This window comes from Tympanuchus pallidicinctus, unplaced genomic scaffold, assembly GCF_026119805.1.
Source record: "Tympanuchus pallidicinctus isolate F22 unplaced genomic scaffold, pur_lepc_1.0 scaffold1, whole genome shotgun sequence".
NCBI classification, from domain to species: domain Eukaryota; kingdom Metazoa; phylum Chordata; class Aves; order Galliformes; family Phasianidae; genus Tympanuchus; species Tympanuchus pallidicinctus.
This window is the reverse complement of record NW_026294618.1, coordinates 104161469-104177377: the sequence shown is the minus strand read 5'-3', so window position 1 is coordinate 104177377 and position 15909 is coordinate 104161469. Positions and strand designations below refer to the sequence as shown.

General features: G+C 40.3%; 1 protein-coding gene across 4 annotated transcripts in view; it reads left to right on the top strand.

Moving 5' to 3' along the window:
- Nucleotides 1-15909, top strand: part of MACROD2 (mono-ADP ribosylhydrolase 2) — an 835077-nt gene that overhangs the window by 183842 nt on the left and 635326 nt on the right. The gene's annotated exons all lie outside the window — the stretch shown is intronic.

Sequence of the window (15909 nt, the reverse complement as noted above, 5' to 3'; positions counted from 1 at the left end):
TTGATTTAAAATGATTAGCCCCACCTGGCTGCGCTACGGTGGTCGTCCTTTCTGATGTTGTGTTTCTCGTCGGCAGTATTGTTGGTGTGAGGGGATAAAACCCCCCGGTGTTACTACTTCCTTTGTATTTCTCCACCCTGGATGATTTGGCAATGATTTCTCCACAGGGATTATTTGTTCAAGGGTGGGACCTCTGCTCAGTCCAGATACATCCCAGCTGTGGTGGAATTTAGTCTCTTCTCTGGGCTTACAAGCAATTAGCAGCACAGCCAGCACTGCCTGCCCTCACTGCAAACAAAAGCTTCAGCAGAGAACTTCTCCCAGGAAGTGACAGCAGGACAAAGAATTGGCAGATTTATCAGACAATTATTTCGAGTCACTTTTTGTAGAATAGAAAAGTAGCATGACCTCACCGTGGGCTGAGATGAGGCCTCTCCTGTGCGTAAGTTTGCATGTAGACAGCTAGTGGAACGTGCGTCGAAAGAACGGATATTCCTAATAGCAGCAGGTACAGATAGCAGTCATGAGTGCATTCTGAAGGAAATCTGCTCTGATGACAGGTTAGTTTTTCACCAGGAGCTGGAAAATTGCAAATGTACCATTATTCAAATAGGAAATATCAGCAAATAGGGTATACTAAGCAAACACTGTACAGTTCATATGCGATATTATTATAATCTTCCCTCTTGAGAGTTGATTCAGCAGGAGCAGTTGGATGTTTTTAAACATAAATAATGCGGATGTTTAGAGGAATCTGTTTCATTATTAAGGAAAAATGTACCAACGGGCATCAAATATTAAAGATGATTCTCTCTATTTCCAGAATTAATTCCCAAATTTGATGCTATAAAATTTTAACAGTTGTAGGAGAGATCTCTGAAGACCCTTCATTATGTCACATTATTACGGTGTACGTGAAGCCATAGTACCCTTGGTTGCCATAGTTCCTTATTTAATGAAGAAAAAAATGTTTCATGGCTGCACAGCTGGGTAACCTTATATATCTAGAGGTTTTTTTTTTTTTTAGGAAATGATCATATGCTCCATACTGTTTTAATGTGGATTTTCCTTCAAAAAACCTGTAAAACTGCATGTCTTGTTTTTTATTTTTTGACTACATGGTAAAGATCAGACCACAGTTTTGCACAATTTTGCCTGGTTCTTCTCTGGGTTTGTGTAATGAAAGGAAGTTTTGGCTTTTCCCCCCCTTCTTTTCCTCTTGCAATAGCAAGCTTTGAGTATTGCAGCACAGTGAAGGCTCAGAGCCCGTGCTGCTGGGTGTGACAGGTTTACCAGCAAGCACATGGTTGTATATTTTAACAAATATCCGAGTCCTATGTGCTTTTCTTTCATTCGTGTTCTTTAAAACCTAATTCTTACTGAACAAGTTGTATCCTGTCTCTTCCGAAACTGCTATCAAATAGCAGTTTAAATATTATCCAGCTTTAGATGCCAGCTTTAGTTAAATATCTGCCTTGTCAGGGGAGACACTATGAGGAAGACTTGTTTAGCTTCACCATTTGTGTTAGTGTTTAAATAACATCACAGGCGTGAAATATCCAGGAAGGCTGCTAGAGTCTCCAGGAGCTTCTTAGATCAAATTAATGCCCTAATACTCAGGGAATATTTACAGTTGAATAATTGAGGAAAGTTGATTAAATATACAAAGCATTTAGATACCCGTTTGAGCTCACATTAATTCCTGGCAAATTAAAGCCTCCTGGCATTTAGAGAATTACAGACTTACAGCAGTAGGTTTGGGCCTTACAGCAGTGTGCACATTTCATGGGAAACACAATATTTGGGTGGATGATGGTTCATGTATCTGCTTATATGTAGTCAACTACTGAGTCTGATCTCTTGTGATTGCTGAAACAATTGAGCTGCTGGTCTTAAAGCGTGCGGGGAGTGGGATCTGATGGCATTTGTACATTTGTGGATGCCATTTCCCCAGCTAAGATGGTAGAAGACAACTTGTTCAAGCTTTACTGTAACCGTGGGGATCATTGCTTTCCCTTGTGTGAATCTGCCACCAGCCATCACAAGTGCTGATGTTTAGCAGGTCTGGATAAGGGTATCTCAGCTATCCTTGTACATTGCTATCTATGCCATTATGCGATTGGAACATGTCCACATTTTTTCCTGGATTCCAGGTGTTTTTTATGGTTGCTTTTTTTCTTTTCTTTAGGCTGTTTGTTTGTTTACAGCTTCAAGCCAGAAGTTAAAGTATCCTTGTTGACTTAAGAAATAATAGATAAATAAATAGGAAAAAAAAATGAAAAGCGGTTCTTTCACAACATCTCACCTGTGAGGAAAGCAGGTTCCTGTGAAGCAGCCCACAAGGCTAATGATGAAGGACCAGGACACATAAGGACTCATTAAGATATTCCAGGCTGCCCAGCCTGGTTTTGTTTTTGTAGAGCAAAACGTCTGTCAGGTACACCTCCCAGGTTTCTGCTGAGAGAGATGAGATGACAGCAGTACTTTGCCTCCGCCTCTGTGGGTAAATCTTCCCTGGATGTCACTGCCCTGAAATTGCAAAAGGGTGCAAATCACTGTATCCTCCTCCTCTGTGGGAATAAATCAGACATGAGAGTTGTAGACTTGGCAGTTCAGCATTTCCATTTGTAGAACACTGACATACTAATGATGGTAATTTTGCATTTGTTACTACATGCCTAATCTAATTAAGTTTTTCTTAGGGTACAATTGTTGTTTTCTGTATTTAATTATGTAAGCACCAGGTGCAAATGTTAACAGTAGCAGGATCCAGGAGGAAGCCTTTTATCTTTGTGTTATGCAAGACCCTCGTCTGTATCCTTAATTTTGCACTTAAAAAATGCCTGTAGTATTTGGTTCTTCCAAGGAGTTATATTAGAACTTCTGATTGACATGTATAGGAAACGTTAATGAGGACTAAATGTTTATGTTACTTGTAGTTTAAATATGTTTAGGACCATTGTGAGTGCTACATTTTTGGTTTCAGGTGCTGCAGTAGTTGAGAATCCTTTTGCCGGCTCTGCTGCTGGTTTTGAGGGTTGGCAGACCTCCCACACTCCAGGACAGATCTGCTCCCCTCTATCTGAAAAGGTCTGAACGACGTAGGGGTCTGTTGTCTGAACCTGAATTTCATGGAGTGCAGATAAAGCTGCCAGCCTGGCTGGGAGCTTTGTGCCACCATTGCATCGGCGCTTGTTCGAACATTGAAAGGGGCTTTTCAATAGAATTCTTTGCTGGAATAATAAACTCCAGTATTATTTTTAAAACTCAAGGAGCTGAGCTTTGACATGATGTAAAAGACTGCTCTGAGGCAAAGTGACTCTCAGTAAGTTTTGAAATTATGTTCATTTTTAAACGCAGAGAGCAGGAATTGCAGTAAAGATTTCCACCTAGAGATGGGTAATTGTTTTAGTCCGTTAAGTAAAAATAAGTACAGCTTGTATTTTCTATTTCAAGTCATTTATTAGTAATCTATATTTGCATAAATTCAGCATTAAGTATAAGAGAAAAATTAGATTGAATAGTTAATGTGGTTGTTCTAAAGTTCACTGTAGATGTAAAGCGTTTCCCCCTCTAACAAATGAAAGTTGTCTAACTGGTGAATTGCACATTTTGCATAATGATATTTTTGTATAACACAGAAACCTGTACACACGACAAGGTGAAGCCTGATGCCAGCATACTATTTGCTTTTAGTAATCTCTTGTGGATTACTTCCAAGTAGGATGTTAAGTGCTTCGTGGAGCACAGGTCAGTAGCAGTGACCTGGAATATGTTACCTTTCATTGAGGATCCGCCCAACACCCTGTGCCTGATGGTCAGTTTTGATCTTGCGGTGAAGTATGGCTTTATGTTTGAGCTTTGAACCGTCTTCAGTACAGAAACCTTGAAGTTCACATTTGTATTGGTGGGAGACGGACAGCATCCACTGCTTTTATTCAGTGTCCAGGTAAACAAGGAAGCCGCATCTGCTGGTTGCTTTGAATTAAGCTTTCCTGTGTTAATGGTGGATATTTCCCCATCCCTGCCATTGTTCACCAGACCTCAGTTTTTTCATGTTTGGTTTATTTCTTACCCTTCGAGCTTCTAATTCAAACTCCACTCCTTTGATGGTTTATCACAAAATTTGTTCAGAGGCTTCCATTTTTAAGGTAGTCTTTTAACAACTACTGATTATGCACTGCATCAAAGAAAAGTGGTTGAAAACTTTAAAACCACAAATAAAATATACATCAAGTTATAGTGATGAATGCTAACATACAGCTTCTTCAGGAAGAGCCCTTTAGGGAAAGAAGACCGTGTTTCAGGTGATAAGAAAAAATAGTAAACTGGAGTTGTGAGGATGGCAGCTAGGGTTAGTGATCTGGTTTTACTAAAAATGAATTAAAAAATATTAAAGGAAATCTGCTTAGTATTAGTTCATAAAATTCTGCACATTAGAATCATTGTTATTTTTTTCTGGCAGTGAGGCCCACAAATGAATGGGAATAGTTACTTGTCACTTGGTGCCAATACTTTTTGCTTTAGGAGTGATTTTCTCATTATTGCTGCTCCGTCTCTCCCCCGAAGTACAATGATTTACTTGGGTGATAATAAACAGGCTGCAATATATTAGCAGCTGATATCTGTTTCTATGTAGAGCTGCTTGGAGAAAAAAAAAAAAGACTATCTTGCAAAAAATATGTTGACCTCATTAGGTGCAAAAGTGTCTCAAATGGCCCTTGAGCAATGCTTTAGCTTCTCCAGCTTCTCAGCATGAAAACATGTCTGAGTAAGTTGTATTATTTCAGGACAGTGAACAGCTTGCTTCAGATCCAGCAACTGTGTTTATTCCTTAGTTTTGGTTTTTCTCCCAAATGGAGAGTGTCACTCTGCACTGTTTACATTTAGATCTCAAAACAATTAAGCTGAAACAGCTTCATAAGATTTGGAGCTGGCTTTCTCTCAGGGAAAGCTTTAACATTTAGTTTCCAGAGTCACTCAGTAAATAGACTTATTTTTCTTTTTTCAAGCTGGTGTGATTGCATGTGCGTTCATCTTTCTGAAGAGCTTTGAATGATGTTGCTTTTGAATTGTGCAAATTGGTAAGGAAACTTAGCCATCATTTCTACGTAGTGCTTTAATTATCATTACGAGAAGAACAGCTAACTGATTTATTGTATCTTTGAGGATAATTTACCTTTGGGAGATTCCCAAATTATCTTCAAGGATCTCACTCAACTAACTTGTACATGAAAAAGTAAAGTAGAAAGCACTAAAAACTTGTTGCCCTTTGAATACAGGATCAGGTAGTGACAAAATTCAGCGATTTCCCTCGTTGCATTTTCCTGTGTCCTGCATTATATCCATCTGTGAAATACACAAACCTTTCTAGTCTGAATGGACCTTGACTTGTATTAATTGTGTTGCACTAAGTCACAGAAATATTGCAGTGTGTAACTTCTAAGAGACCTGGTGTTGCTGAGTTTTTAGGGGGCCATTTATTCTTCCATTCCTTCCCCATTTTTGTGTCTCATCGTCTTACTCCTATACTGACCTGACACATGTGTCCAAGTGGGTAATCCGGTAGTTCTTTGCTCCACTTTGTAATAACTGGCATTTATTTCTCAGCACACAATTCTTTCAAAGTAGGTGTCCCCTCTGGCAAGCTACTGAAGTAATAACTACATAAAAGGCTGCAAAGCTTATGACCTCAGCTTTCTGATTTCTGCATCCTGACTCAGCTTCCTCCACGTGGAACGAAAAGGGATGCCAGAGGTGTCCGTATGCCACTGCTTCTTCCCTTCTTGCCATTCCTCAGCAAAGGGCAAGGAACAGAATGTGTTTTGCAGTAGACGCGCTACAGGGGTCGTGCGTATGTGGGACTGAACAGAAGAGTTGTTAGACAGCTACTTTTACAGCTGTCTGCCACAGCGATTCACCATCCAGGACTGTATGAAGACCTGAAGCAGCAACATCTGAGTAAGATGGGAGCGTTTTCATTTTTCTCCTACTTGTTTGCTGGAGAGCAAAACAGGTGTGAAGCAGAGCAAATAAGAGCGCAGTAGACTGAAAAAGACCCTGGGAAGTGTACAGACGCAGGAAGGGAAATGTGTACTGAGGGTTTGGTGAGTAGCCTGCTGCCTGTAACGGAAGCGGTGAGGATAATCAGACGTGGGGCTGAGAAAATGGCACTCCCTTGCTCAGGACCAGTACTGTTGCCTCCAGTGTTCCCTGTGCTCCTGCTTCCTTCCCCCAGTAGCAACGCTGCAGATCAGTGTCATTCTTCCACTAGTTCTGCAAACAGTGCAGCTGCCCTTAAGGGGTTTGCTACCAGCAGGAGTTGAGAGGGCACCAGGCAGGATTTAGCTGCTGTTGCACATACAGTTCAGAATAATTTGCCGCTCCTTTGATGGCTCTTGATGAGTTTTATTCAGTTCCAGTCTAATCAAGTTAATAATGTTTTAGCACATCGCCTTTCTGCAGACTTTTTTTGCAGCAGGCAAGTGTAATCTCTCTCAAAAAGAGAAAAATAATTCCCCTTTCATCTTTCTAGGGAAAACTTTACTTTATTCATGTGTAGTGACCTGCTCAACATTTGATAGCTAGTGTGTCACTGAAAGTTCCTCATTATGGTCCCAGCTTGCCGGCCACCTGGAGTGCTTCATTATTAATGTGAACTTCAGGTTAAATTTTTAGATCTGTGCAGGTGCATTTGCACTGTTCATTCCAGGCTGGTGACACATGCCTTGCGAAGGGACAGCGTGCGTGAGGCTGTGTGTCTGAAGATACACGGAGCAGTTATTATTTTGACACCAGCCATATGAGGAGTGTAAGGACTGAGGCTGACACTCTGTGTTGATTATAATCTAACTTTTGCTTTCCTTGGCAATCATTCTTTGATATATTGGCACTTAATCTCAGTGCCTGGAGAAAAGTAGAGAAGTCAGAGGGGAAAGGATAAAGGGGAAGCCACACTCTAGTTTAAGTCAGTAGCACAGAAAGAGCTTAGTTCTTATTCCAGACATGCACCAATCTTCGGATGTAGATGATAGTTACATGGCAACCAGACACTGCAGAGCCCTCCAGATTGCTACTGGTTGTCTTGCAAGATGTGAGTAATCCTGTCGCTGCAGCTAGGATGCTGTTACAATGATGAGTGTAGGAAGAATCTTGCATCTCCTTGATGGAAGCTTCGTTTTGACTTTTATTTTTTTAATTCAAATTTTTATTTTTGTAATAGTTGCTTCAGCCACCTTCACCAGCCAGCCATCTGTGCGTCCTGCCATCAGACAGTGACTACTGAATAAAATCTCTGATCTTAACTTGCTTGGTTAGTAGTCTAAATAAATAAAACACAAGAGACATCAGCGTATGATGTAGCACACAACAGAGCTATGCTTGTAGGCTTATTCATTGTTCTCCCTGAGGTTGCTTTTTTTTCTTTTTTTCTGTGTGTGTGTGTGGAGACTGTTTTTTTCTCTTCCTCTCTCTTCCTTTCTCTTTCATGCAGGAACTTCTTTTGGAACCTTTCCTGTTTTGTTTTCGTTCAAATACACATACAAGTTGTAGAAGGAGGATGAGAGGTTGTTCAGTAGGAAGAGTGGAGCTGGAAGAACAAAGGGAGATGGACTGAAAAAAGAAGGGGAAAAGAATAGCTACAAGTGTGTTAAAGGGAGTGGGAAGATGGGAAATCTCTTTGTGGTACTGAGAGCGTTGGGAAACCTGGCCAAGAATAAATTGGACAGGAAAGGCATCTCCTGAAGTGTGGTGGGTTTTTTTCTTTACAGAAAGCCTTAATTCAGTAAGATAGCCCCAGCTATGCTGGCTAAGGACCAGATCTTGACACACTCTGAGACAGAATTTATCTGCTTAAAACAAGTAATAAAATACATTAATGCTTTTCTTATATGAAGAGCTAATATACCAAAAGGTATTTCCTCAAGAGGTTCATATTTCAAACAGAGATCTTTCTTAAATGCTGAAGGATTAAGGGTTTTAAAATATTATAAAATTCCATATAGTTTGTGTAGCTGACATCTTCTTAGTGATTTTACCCTTCCTTAAACCGACTATCTACTGATACATATATTTTTTCCTTTGTATATGTGAAGGCTGGTGCCCTGTGTTGCTAATAGGTTATTGTAACACCTACTTTAGTTCAGTTAAAAATAACATACGGTCTGCAAGTGTGAATGTGAATAGACTCCAGGGTAACATTTGGTTTTAGTGACTAAGGTAGCTGTGATAGTCTGCTCTGAACTGAAAAAAAGGATGGAAAATCGGTGGATCTGGGGACACTTCTACCATCACAGACTAGAATTTCATAGAAATAACCATATTTGAAAACTAAAATGTTGTGCATAAAACTAATACATACAGTCCCTTTGTCTGGCTAATATTGATAGAGCTGACAAATGGGAGTCTTTTTAACTCACGATTCTGCTCCTCAATCACAGATTTCAAATCTCCTTGGTAGAATTTTGAAGTGGTAAATTGCTGTTTAAGGGATGAAAGAAGTCAAAGTCATTGAATAGTTTAAAATGAATTAAATATAGGAATAAAAAGTATTCTTTATCTATCTTTTTTTCTCCTGCACTTCAACATTTTCATGGGAAAACATCCACGAACTTTTATGCTGTCTTTGAAATGTGGCTGGTGAACGTCCCATGTGAAATAAATTATCTTTATTATATTTTGCAGAAGTACATATTTAATAGTGAAATGCTTTGCTTATGTTCTTTTATAGCTCTAATGTATCATACAGGTCCAGAGGTCTTTAATTTATTATTAAGATAGGACTTTAATGACAAAGTAATGCCTCTGATGTATCTGTGACTTTGGGATAAGATATTAAAAAGGTATTATATCTTTCAACTCTTCCTTATGTGATGTGACATTACTGCCCCAGACATTTTTTACTGCATGAGCAATCAACATAAAGGAAAACTAGACAGCATTCATGTTAGGACAAGAAGCAGTGTAACTTTCAATAAGGTGACTTCAGAAAACTGACACAGATATTTCACTGGAGACATTCTGGTTTGACCTCTACCTCACCGTGCTTTTTTCTTTCTTTTTTTTTTTTTTTTTTTGTCAGATTAAACAGAGGAGAAGGAGTTTGTGAAAACCCTCAAGAAAAGTGGCAGTTCCTTGTAGAATGCAGTTCTTTCTAATTTCCATATATTTCTGTGTAGAAGAATGGCTCTCTGAGAGCACATTAGCCTTCAACCTTGGCAGGTGTAGAAGTAAATCTGCAGTATTGTGATTGAAATGTTATACCTGCTTATTCTAAAACTGACATGATAGGTGACAAATGACAAAGGCATTACTGGGTCAGGTGAAGCCTTTGTCATAATCTCTTTTCCCCCACCTTTTAGCTGTTGCAGCAAAGAGAATCCTGTTTCAAGGATTATTAACACCACCTGCTACAAAATTCCTTTGGGAAGGACAAGAGCACTTTGCATTCAAACACTGACTTTGAAACATGTAGGGAAATGGCACAATCTCTGCAGATACGGTAATGGCTGGTTTGGTTTTGTTAAATCTTCCAGTATAAAACTGAAATGAAATCTTTAAGTGCCTGTTATTCACAGGATTTAGACGTGCAATCTGCTACAGTGAATTCTGCAGCAAGATTTAACAGATCTCCAGGTCCTCCACTTAAGGCTTGCCCCTTAATTCTGCATCCCAAAGAGAAAGTTCTGTCTCCATTATGTAGGATTTTGTACTCATCTTTCTTTTCCAGCACCATTTCATGTTTCTGTAAGCTTTTCCTTGCGTCTGATTCCTGATAAGGCAGATTCTTCCCTCAGAGCTGCCTGTGGAAAAATTATTTCTCCCTTCTGTAGACTGTTTTCATCCTACTTCTCTTCTGGGTCTCCTATGCATTCTCTAGGAAGGAATGCCACCCCTCCCTTGCTGGCTGTGGGGTATGTGGCTCAGCTGCTGCAAGGGCTGCGCGCTGGGGAGCGGAGAGGTATCTGCCAAGAAGCCCGAGTACCAGGTTTGGTCCCAGGTCGTCTGCCTTTCCTATGTTGGCTTTTGGGCTTTTTCAAAAAGCAGTCGAGGGAAAGGTGTGACTCCTTTTAATTGGCAAGCGGCATTGCCATGGTCCCTTTCCTGCTGGAACTGCCTGAAGCAGAACTGGCAAAGAAGAACAGGAGAAGCCCTGGGCTCTTTTCATCTCAACCTCTGATTGCAGATCCCCGTGGAACCAGGGAGTGAATCTGTCTCTTTGTATTTTTGAGTGAAGTGAGTGCTGATTGATTTGTCAAGTGATTACATGCTCAGGTGAGATACTGGAATGTACAGTTTGATTCCTATGCAGTACTGCAGCAATGCCTAGGAGATGCTTCATAAAGTAAGTATACAATAAAGATTTTAGTCACTGTGGAAGAATTTGTACATAGAAATCACCTTTGTGCTTCTCTTTTAGAACCTTCTTCAGCATCATATCCTTTTGTTTGTTTTCTTTTTGGAGAATTTTCTGACCTTGTACTTGCAAAGAAAAAATACCAGAGTTTAGACATTTGCCAGAAGGACTTGTTTCTAAATAAAAATACTGAAGTGCACTGAAGTTAATTGTCTTTTGAGGGTATATCTGCCCTCTCTATGCTCTGATACGATAATATACACCTAAACCATAAGGAGGTTTCAACTCATCAGCAGAGGCTTTCAGCTTTGTTTGGCTGGCACGTTTATAGCACGGAAGATATTACTCCTGTGAATATGAATCCTAGGAGATCTCTCCACATAAATCCACTCCCTGTCTTTTTCTCTCTCAAAATAACCCTCTGAAGAACTCCAGCTGAGCAATGCATTTTGTTCTTGGCTGCCCATTTCATGCTGCCTTCCCCTGTCTGCTGCTTCACTCATCACAGAGTGTAGCAGAAGTGCTGAGACATGGCCTGAAGCAGTGATGGAGCTCCTGGTGGGAAGGCAGGGCCAACCCAGAAGTTCTCAGGTGTATGCAGTGCACCTGAATGACCAGCAGGGCTGGAGCCAGGATGTACCCCTGCTCAGACCTCGTTGAACGGTTGGCAATGGAGGTGAGGGTATCTCCCTGGAGATCCCTGCAGAAGGTGAGCCTTCTGAAGTTATGCAGTTTTTGTTTCCTTCTTTCTTTCCTTTTCTTTTTTTTGTTTTGCATCCATGTCTGCTGTATTTGGACTTGTTCTCCTTTGCTGCAGCCTAGGATTGTGCTGCTTTGCTGTACTTTCCATCATAGTATAGCATTACATAGTGTTACTCAGAGTCAGACTTCCAATGCTGGGGGTTCCATGTGCTCCGTGAAGATGAAGTTGCTTTTAACAACTTAAAACTTTGAGGCCTAAAAAGGGTGGCAATCTGAAGAGTTTTTAGGCAATACCTAGATGCTATTCACTACTGTTATTGATTGCTGATGGGATTTGCATGTGTAATTCTTGTAGTCTTCTGTATGTGAGTGTAGGGGAACTGCTGGATCAGGGCCTGAACTGATTGACCACCTGAGGTGAGCCATGAGAGCACAGGTGAAGGCAATTCAGCTGTGATTGGAAGGGGAGGAGCCTGGCTGCACCTCTCCTAGACCCCATTTAAGGGCTGACTGCCACTGCAGAAGGCTCTCCCTGGAGATTGCTCCTCGTGGAGTTTCTTGTGAGCCTACAATGCTGGTGAGCACTTTCTGTTTATCTCTGATCATCGTTTTCAGTGTGGTAATCTGCTAGCCTAATTTCTCTGTATTATCTGTGTTTATTGATTATCCAGTACTTTGCAGCATCTGTGTACTCACTTGATCTTACAGTGAGGTGTAAGATATGACTTATTTCTTTCATTTTAATCAGAAGAGGACAAGAGAAATTGAGAGGGAATCACTACACTATGGAGTGGATGTATTAATTTGTGGTTTCTGAGCTAATCTTGGAGTCTATCTTAGAAATCAAGAAGTTAGTGCTATTTGAAGCAGTTCTGACGTAGTGGTTGAATTCGCTAAGCAGCAACTCTTTGCTTTTGTGAAAGTAAGGAGTGGGAATATCTTCCTCTGTATTGCACATCAGTTACGCGTTCCCAAGAAGTGACTGTCTGGTTAACACCACTGCTTAATGGACAGAAATAATGGTTTTATAGATTTTACTGTCATCAAGCCCCTAGTGGGGAAAAAAACGACCAAAACAAGAGGAGTATAAGTTTTTAGGAATATTCAGAGGAACTCAAATTTTATTCGTTTCAAGTGGTGGCTTTGAGTTGACTGTGAGCTCTACCAAAGTTCTTTCCTTTGCAGTCTGGGCATCTGAAGCAGGAAAATGATTATTGGTCTTTGTTTGGCAGTTGGTCAGAGATATGATTGGGTGTTACTAGATGGCAAGTTCTTGTTCTTTAAAGGGAGTAAAGTCCTCAACTAAGAAAGATGGGGATTGATAAAGCAAAAGCAGGCCGGATATTAAACATGAGCTTGAGTTTGTTCCCTTTATTTAAACATCAGTGAAAAGGGGGATTGTGTTGGTATAAATTAAAAACATTGCTGCTAAGCTGCAGCGAGTCTGAATCTCTCCATTGTCTGCAAGCAGTAGTGACCTGAGGCTTAGGTGATCCGTTGCTCCTGCTTCTCTTTCTGTTAGAGGTGTGTGTGTCTGTCCAGCTGTTTGTGTGTATGCTTATATAACAGGAATGAAGATACTCGTACATGTACTTGGCAGACTGAGTCCACTTTTCATGCTTTCGGTTTTTAACAACTGTAATAGCTGCAAAGTGATGTTTATGTATGTGTGGTCCTGGATGAAAGATGGGTTGTGCATCTTTGAAAAATATTTGAGAACTGTTGGGTTTCAAGTAACTAAAAATGGCAAAATTCCGGTACTTGAAATAAATGAAAAACACAGTTCCACTAAAAACTTGAGGAGTGTTTGGAGGTGATAGATGGCTGCTGAAGTGATTGACAGGCCTCTCAGCATGGGCTTTCTTTTTGAAGGAGGAAGGTCTCAGAACAATGCAGCTTTTGGGATGGGACCTTTTTGTTTGTTTATTCCATCTCTGGAAGCCAAATTCTGTGTGTTTCTGAGAGGTCAGAAGACTGCTTTAAATTGTTCTCAGGGCAAAATTAAATTGGTTCTCAGTGGGTTATCTTCTCTGTGCTGCTGTGGGCCTCACTGACAAAGGAGAATCGCGTTCTGTTCTACTTGGATTTTGTAGCAATCTTGCTTAGTACCTCTAAAGATACCGGTGATAATATAAAACACTAAGATTCTTTCCAGATGCGCGTGGTGGTGCCCGTATGTCAAAGTCCATTATTTAGGAGGCAGTAATAATCCATAGATGAATACTAGGGGATCCTAAAGAGTTAGGAAATACTAAATTGCTCCTTGGATAGGGTAGGGAAAAGAGAAGATCTCTGCATGCCCTGGGAGGAAATGGGGTTCTTATGAGAAGAAAGGCATGAATAAGATGAAAGGGAGGATGTGTGTTGTTTGAATGCTGTCTAGGCTGTTGCTTGATCCTGGAGTGAAAGAGGGGGACTTTTGGAGAGGAAACCATGAGACAATACAGGCTTTCTGGGCACAGGATCATCAGCTCGTGTCTGAGATGATCTCTGAAATATACTGCAGAAAGTGTTTTTAAAATTTCTTTCAAAGATCTCCGCTATGATACAGCGATCAATATTTTCCTTTCCTTTTGTTGACAAACCATTCGGACTGTGTTGCTGCAATGAAGATAAGCCCTTAGCAGGAATCTTACAGCGGGCAGAAATGGGGTACGCGTTAAGAAATCCGTAGCTCTTCAGTGACTTTGGGAAACAATATGAAGCATGATTATAAGTTAAGCAAAAATATTGTCTGTCAATCAATTGCTGTGCTATGCACTGGCTGTGCTAAATAGGTAACTTCCTTTGCACAGCATAGTAAATTTCTTTTAAGGACTGCAGAGCATCAAGGAGGTGGTGGTCAGATCTTCATTGCCCATCTGAGATGTGCAGTTAAAAGTATCCCTTGATGCTCTATGTTGGGAGCATAACCAATTCTTAACCCCAGTCAGATATTCTGATGGCCGAATCAAACGCGGAATTTGCACAGGTTATGTTTTTAATTAGCACTGTGCATCTATTCTCATACTTCAGCATATGATGCTTTGTGATAGATACAGCGAGCTGTTGGAATAATCTAATATAAATTGTAAAATGTAAAGAGTACTGATGCTCACCTGATTTTCTTTGGCACATGCTTGTGTCTCTTCCATCAGTGTTGCGCATAACAAAGAGCGACTCATTCCCCATTTCATTAATGCACCTCAGATTTTATTTGAAGTTCCTGTCTCATACATGTAATAAGTGAGAAGGAAATGAGACTTTGGGGTTGATAATGTAAACACACACCATTTCTGTGGTTTAACTGAAATGAAATGAACTCTTTGTTTTGTAAAAACATAATTACTGCTCTACTTTCTGTGCATTCAGACTCTAATTTTGGCCTGGTTAAGAATGTAGTGCCTCCATTATTTCAGGCATCACGTTTTATGCAGCATAGGGTTTCATACTGTAAACATGGAGATGTTTAATTCTCTGCTGACTTTTGCACATTATAAGAGAGGGCTTCGTGTTCGTTCATTGATATGTTGTTAATAGGGAGAATTAAATTCTTGGGACTTTGAATTTCATGTGTTCTCACGATGCGTAGCGCTTGTGCAAAGTGAACTGGGAATGAAATAACTTACTTGTGGCACGGAGATCTGCGTATCGGTGCACAGGTTTCCCCAGTTATGAGCACGTCTCCAGTTTGCAGTTCTTTTGTCCCAAATTATTTTCCCAACCTCCCAACTAGAAGTTCTACCAAGTTCTTATTTCTGTCTATTTTCCCTCCTCTGCCCCCAAGCTGTTCTGATTCAGTCCTTAGATTAAATAGTCCAGGCATGCTCTTGAAAGTACTGAATTTTCTTGGCTCAATCTTCTTCTTTTATTTCCTTATTTATATGTAATTCCAGGAGAGTAATATTTAAACTCTGTTGAAGTTATTAGCTAAGATGTGCTTCTTTTCTTTAAATTCTTATTTGTAGTATTCATTTCACCCTTCTTTGCTTTACAATTTCCAGAATTGAAAAGGAGTTCTATCTCTGTTGTGCCAATCTTGAATGAATACTTCATTAGTGTCAGCTTTGACTGCTATCTGTTTATGTTATCATATGAAACTGTAATTCCAGAATTACTCTCTCATGGTGTTATCCCTCTTCTTTTGGACGCTTCCATGGGTTGGGTTAGATAGCTAAAGAGCTGTTCACTCAACCATGTGCTTATCAGCCTCGATTTATTTTTTATTTTTATATTTTAATGTTGAAAAAGGCTAGTTTCTTCTAGTTCAACTCTAATAAAATGGCCTAGACATAATCAGCGAGCAGTGTATTTAGATTAGCTTCACAATCTGAACAAAAAAGTATTTGAAATGTGTTTGTCATCTTTAGAATATGGAAACCATATGCAGTAATTATCTTTGGTCTCTCAGTGGCAATTAAGAATTTTTTTTTTACTTTGCCAAATCTGTAAAGTAGGGTGCAGTAAGTGAAATACCTACATCATCAGAATGTCGTGTAGGTATTTAAAAGAAAAAGTAGTAATGCAATTCTACATAGCTTGTGTTTTTGCTTGGGATTGCTCTGGATGCATACGCTGTATTGCTTCCAAGTGTGGTTTCTCCAGTGCAAGAGAGCTGGGGCTGTTGAGTGTGGAGAAGTGGAGGCTTGGGAGGATGTGACCAATGTTTGTGAAGGGAGGGTGTGAAGAGCAAGGCTTTTGTCAGTGGCACCCAGGCTGAGATGGGGAGGATGCAAACTGGAACACAGGAGGTTCTGTCTGACAGTCAGGAAGCACTTTTGTATTCTGCAGGTGATGGAGGAGGTTGCCTAGAAAGGCTGTGGGGTATCCATTGGCGCAGGCGCTCAGAAGCTGGATGTGGTCTGGGCAAAGAC